Here is a 6,526-nt window from a genome sequence, read left to right as displayed (position 1 = left end):
TTTCTGCCACCTTGATAAGAACACTCTCTGTATAGCTCACTGACCCAAGGATGAGTATGCAGCCTGCCTACTGAAGTCAAGCACAGCTGATCTCAGCCTAAATCTGCTGACCCCCATATGCATGAGTGGTAATTAATGTTTTGAGCTACTAAGTTTTGAGGTGTTTTGTTACACTGTTTCATGTGACAATAGCTGACGGATACAATACGTAAACATTTAATTTTATTATGAGTTAATTGCAGGCATTATGACATATCATCCCTAAATATCTCAACATGTACCTCTTAGGAACAGGGGCATTCTCCCACATAACTTCAAAATACAATTATCAGGGCGCCTGGGTGGCTCAGTTGGTTGGGCGACTGCCTTCGGCTCAGGTCATGATCCTGAAGAACCGGGATTGAGTCCCGCATCAGGCTCCCTGCTTGGCAGGGAGTCTGCTTCTCCCTCTGACCCTCCCCCCTCTCATGTGCTCTCTCTCTCTCTCTCATTCTCGCTCTCTCAAATAAACAAATAAATAAAATCTTTAAAAAATACAATTATCATACTCAGGAAATTTAACATGACTACAATACTAATACGTAATATATATTCCATATTCTAACTTCCTCAGTTGTTCCAATATTGCCTTTTGTGGTTGTTTTTAAAAACCCAGAACACAATCTAGGATTGCACACTGCATTTAATTGTCATGTTTTCTCAGTTTTCCTTTAAACTGCAACAGTTTAGAGAAAGCATTTTTTTAAAAGATTTTATTTATTTATTTGAGAGAGAGAAAGAGAGAGCACAGAGGGAGAGTGAGAGAGAGAAGCAGGCGGGAGAGAAGCAGGGAGTCTGCTTCTCTCCCTCCCTTGGCCTGCCACTTCCACTGCTTGTGCTTTCTCTGTCAAATAAATAAATAAAATATTTAAAAAAAAAAAAAAGAGGGGCACCTGGGTGGCTCAGTCAGTTAAGTGTCTGCCTTTGGCTCAGGTCCTGATCCCAGGGTCCTGGGATTGAGTCCCATGTCAGGCTCTCTACTCAGTGGGGAGTCTGCTTCTCCTCTCCCTCTGCCTGGTGCTCCCCCTGCTTGAGCTCTCTTTCTCTCTGTGTCAAATAAATAAATAAATAAATAAATCTTAAAAAAATCATTTTACAGCATATTCCTCATTTGGAATTTTTATTGTGTCTTCATGATTAGATTCAGATGAAATATTTTTACACAAATACCACACAGGTGATCTTGTATCCTTTTCAATGCATTACATCAGGAGGTATATAATGTCATTTATCCCATTACGGGTGATATTAAGTTTGATCATTTGGTTATAAAACAGCTTACATCAAATTTCTCAATTGGAAAGGTACCTTTTTAATTCTTTTCATAATTAATTAGTTATCTGTGGAGAGATGATTCAAAACTATGTGAATATGCTGTTTCCAAAACAATTACTGTTTCCCAACATCCTTGGGTGATAGTTGCCTGAATTAGTACATACCTGTACTTATATCTTATAAGTGTGTGTAAACACAAATACTTACATATATGTAATCATAGTACTTATATTTTCAATTCATTAACACAGGTTTCTTCCTTTCCACCCCCAACTCATATTTATACTAGCCTTGTACCAAAGTGAGAATCTTTGCTTCCCAACACTAGCAATATATTTATTTATTACCTAAATCTTAAATTATATGGTACTTTTATCATAAGATCCAACGATCGCTCTCCCTGTTATTTACCCAAAGGAGATGAAAACTTATGTCCATGCAAAGCTCTGCACACAGATGTTTAGAAGAGCTCTATTCATAATTGCTAAAACTTGGAAGAAACCAAGATGTCCTTTAGTTATGTCTTTGGTTGCTTCCAAGTTTGCTCAGTAATGAATTATGTTCAGGCTTTTGTGTTGACATGTTTTCAACTCCTTTGGGTATATACCAAGGAGCATGATTGTTGGATCATATGGTAAAGAGAATGTATAGTTTTGTAAGAAACTGCCAAACTACCTTCCAAAGTGGTTGTACTATTTTGCATTCCCACAAACAATGAATAAGAGTCCCTGTTGTTCCATGTGTTCATCAGCATTTGGTGTTTTCAGTGTTGTGGATTTTGGTCATTATAATAGGTACGTAGTAGTATCTCATTGTTGTTTTAATTTGTATTTTCTTGATGACATACGATGTGGAGCATCTTTTCGTATGTTTATTGGCAAATAAACATCTTTATGTTATATAGGTGAAGTGTCCATTAAGATTTTTGACTCATTCTTTAGCTGGGTTGTTTGTTTTCTTATTGCTGAGTTTTACAAATTTTTTATATATTTTGAATATATATGAACCATGGTCATTTATCAGATATGTCTCTTGCAAATATTTTCTCCCAATTTGTGCCTTGTGTTTTTGTTCTCTTGAAAGTGTCTTTCGCGGATGAGAAATTTTTAATTTAATTTAATTTTTAAAATATTTATCTATTCATTTGAGAGGGGGAGAGAGAGAGGGCAGAAGGGGAGAGAGAGAGTGAGAGAGACAAAGAGAGAGGCAGGAGAGAGAGAGAGAGAGAATCCTGAAGCAGGCTCCCCACTGAGCAAGGAGCCTGACGCAGCACTTGATCCCAAGATCCTGAGATCACCACCCGAGCCAAAACCAAGAATAGGATGTCCAACTGACTGAGCCACCAAGGAACCCTGAAATTTTTTATTTTAATGAAGTTGAGCTAATCAGTTATTTCTTTCATGGGCCATACATTTGGTATTATATCTAAAAATTTATCTCCACAGCCAAGATCATCTAGATTTCCTCCTATGTTATCTTCTACATGTATTATAATTTTGTGTTTATATTTAGGTCTTTTTTCCTTTTTTTTTTTTTTGAGAGAGAGAGAGAGAAAGCACATGCATGCATGGGTAGGGAGGGGCAGAGAGAGAGGGAGAAAGAGAATCCTAAGCAGGCTCCACACTCAGCACAGAGCCTGATGTGGGGCTTGATCTCACGACCCCAAGATCATGATCTGAGCTGAAATTAAGAGTCAGAAGCTCAACCAACTGAGCCACCCAGGTGCCCCCCTTTTTCCTTTTCTGAGATAATTTTTGTGAAGGGTATAAGGTTTATGTCTAGATTCTTTTTATTTTTCAGCATGTGTTGCAGAACCATTTGTTGAAAAGATTGTTTTTTCCATTGCATTGCCTTTGCTCCTTTGTCAAAGATCAGTTGATGATTTTTTAAAAAAGATTTCACTTATTTATCTATTTTAGAGAGAGAGAGTTACATGCAAGTCGGTGGGGGGGGGAGGAGCAGAGGGAGAGGGACAAGCAGACTCTGTGCTGAGCGCAGAACCTGACGAAGGCTGATACCCTGACACCAAGGCCATGACCGGAACTGAAACCAAGAGTCAGACACCCAACCAACTGACCCACCCAGGCACCCCAGTTGACTTTTTAAAAAAGATTTTATTTATTTATTTGACGGGGGTGGGGACACACGCAGGAGGAGGGGCAGGCAAAGGGAGAGGGAGAAGCATGTTCCCCATGGAGCAAGGAGCCCAATGTGGGGCTCGATCCCAGTACCCTGGGATCATGACCTGAGCTGAAGGCAGACGCCTAACCAACTGAGCCACCCAGGCGCCTCCAGTTGACTTTTTTAAAAAAGATTTTATTATTTATTTATTTATTTATTTAGAGCATGAGCAAGGGGATGGGCCGAGGGAGAGGTGGAGAATCTCAAGCCGACTCTGCCCTGAGCATGGAGCCCCAGGCAGGGCTCGATCCCACAACTCTGAGATCATGACCTGAGTCAAAATCAAGAATTGGGAGGCTTAACCAGCTAAGCCACCCAGGCGCTCCCCAGCTGACTATTTTTATGTGGGTGTATTTCTGGGCTCTTTATTTGTCATTTTTTTTTTTGCCAATACCACTGTGTCTTGATTACCGTAGCTTTATAATAAGTCTTGAACTTAGCCAATGTCAGTCCTCTGACTTTGTTCTTTTTCAATATTGCATTGACTCTTCTGGGTCTTTAACCTCTCCATATAAATTTAGAATCAGTTTGTCAATATCCACAGAATATCCTGCTGCGATTTTTATTGGGATTATATTAACTATACATCAAGTTGGGAAGGACTGACATCTTGACAATATTGAGTCTTCTTATCCATCAACATCCATTAACATGCCCATCTCCATTTATTTAGTTTGATTTCTTTTGTCAGAATTTTATAGTTTTTCTCATATAGATCTTGTACATATTTTGTTAGACTTATACCTAAGTGTTCCATTTTTGGGGGGTGCTAATGTAGGTGGTATTGTGTTTTTAATTTAATTTAATTTTATTTTTAAAACCAGAACGTTTATTGTGTGACTAATCGTTGAAATCCTTAAGATGAACTGGATGCTGCAACAGCTGCCCTCTTGGGCTTAGGTGTTGTTCCTTCACGGAATCCATGCCTGAATCTGCGGTATACAATTTTTAGGTGCCTCATTCGACCCGTCCCAGTGGTGTTTCGTCTTTTAGCCCTGGCACTTCAGTTATACTTTCTCTTGAGCTTGGCAGGATAGCCGCATTTGTCACAGGTGGACTTCTGAAGGTGGTAGGCGTTCGAGCCACAGCGGCGGCACAACGTGTGCGTCTTATTGCGACGTTTTCCAAACGATGACGTCCCCTTTGTCATCTTGTTTCCGCGGCAGACCCCAAAGAGCTGTGTTTTTAATTTTAAATTCCACTTGCCCGTTACTAGTATATAGGAAAATGATTGTCTTTTTTATGATTCTCATATTCTGCAACATTGCTATAATCACTTATTAGTTCCAGGAGTTTTTTGTTGAGCCTTTTAGATTTTCTACATACCTGTTCACGTAATCCGCAAACAGTTTTTCTTTCTTCCCAAGAAGTATACTTTTTGTTTCCTTTTCCAGGCAATGTTTAAAAGCAGTGGTGAGAGGCACCTGTGTGGCTCTGTCGGTTAAGTGCCTGCCTTCAGCTCAGGTCATGATCTCAGGGTCCTGGGATTGAGCCCCACAGTCCTGGGATCAAGCCCCATGTTGTGGGGGGGGGGTGTCTGTGCTCAGCAGGGAGTCTGCTTCTCCTTCTCCCTCTCCCTTTCCCCCTGCTTGTATGTACTCTCTCTCTTAAATAAATAAAATCTTTAAAAATAATAATAAAAGCAGTGGTGAGAGGGAACATCTTTGCCCTGTTCTCCACCTTAGTGAAAAGCCACAGAGAATTTTTAGGGTAGTAAAACTATTCTGTAAGATACTAATGGTAAATATAGGTCATCGTACATTTGTCAAAATTCATAGAATGTGCAACACCACGAGTGAACCTAATGTAAACTATGGACTTTGGGAGATAATGATGCATCACTGCTGGTTCATCTATTGTAACAAATGCACTACTCTGCTTCAAGATGCTTATAGTGAGGGAAGCTCTACATGTGTGAGGACAAGGAATATACGCAAACTCTGTATTTTGGGCTCAGTTTTCTTGTGAACCAAAAACTGTTCTAAAAAAAATGTCTTTTAAAAAATATATACACCAAAGAGTTTTGGAATTTGGAATTACATTATTACATGAGTGCCATTTTTGTTTGTTTGTTCATTTGTTTGAAAATCTAGTCAGACAAGCCAGAGAAATGTAAGTAGACTCATACTGGATAACAAATTCTTTTTATTCCATGTTCTGTCCTGTACAACTCTCTATTTCCGGATTATAAAACTAGTTTAGATAAAAATGTGTTCTAAAATTTATGTAAAATGTGTCACTTATGTTTACTCATTTACCTTTACACCATACATTTAAATATTTCTGAAATTGTTCTGAGAATTTTGTCCCTATTTTCAACTTCTTTCAGAAAAAATACCCTACCTAACTAGAATACTGGAGAATCTTTCCATTTGTTGTTTCTATTATTGTATCCAAACTTCAAGTTGTCTTAGAATTGTAATATTTATAATACTTATTGTTATAGTCATATTATATTAATACCTGGGATCCCCTCTAATTTTCTTTCATATATACTTCTTAATCTGGAAAAAAAAAAACCCTATTTTTAGGAGCCTAGGCTCCTAAAATGTATTTTGAGACACTGAGGTCACATCTGCTGTTATAGACTTTACTACTATTTTAGAATTCTTTTCTTCCATGTGTCTTTTCAGGCCTTTTAGGTTTCTTATTCATTTTGGCAGGAACAGGAGGCTTCAGGGGTCCAGAAGTCTTTCTTAGGCAGCTCAGTGTACTGCAGCTGCTCTTGATCTACCGTCTGTTGCTTTGAATGACAATACCTCTTATTGTTCACCGTGTGCATGTGCATATAATGTTTCAGTCTTTCACAGTAACATAAGAAGACATAATACAAACCAATATCATTTATAGTCCAGATTTATATTACATTCTTATTTTAAACAGATGGCTTTCATGCCCTTATGCATGCTTGTTTGTTTTCCATGCTAACTCTGATCGCATAGGTTACAGGTGTCTTTCCATGAAATTTGATGTGTTTGGGAAACTTCCCAATTTAATCAAATGGAACCTAGGCTAGAGTGATAATTTTTCT

The 6,526-nt window shown here is 38.5% G+C and overlaps 1 pseudogene; it reads right to left on the bottom strand.

Annotated features, from left to right (window-relative positions):
* Positions 1-4,312: 4,312 nt before the first annotated feature.
* On the bottom strand, positions 4,313-4,645 carry LOC113929457 (annotated as a pseudogene).
* Between the last annotated feature and the right edge of the window lie 1,881 nt (positions 4,646-6,526).

The sequence above is a fragment of the Zalophus californianus genome, chromosome 5 (genome assembly GCF_009762305.2).
Source record: "Zalophus californianus isolate mZalCal1 chromosome 5, mZalCal1.pri.v2, whole genome shotgun sequence".
Taxonomy (NCBI): Eukaryota; Metazoa; Chordata; class Mammalia; order Carnivora; family Otariidae; genus Zalophus; species Zalophus californianus.
The sequence above is the reverse complement of the archived record's forward strand: the minus strand, read 5'-3'. Positions and strand labels throughout refer to the sequence as shown.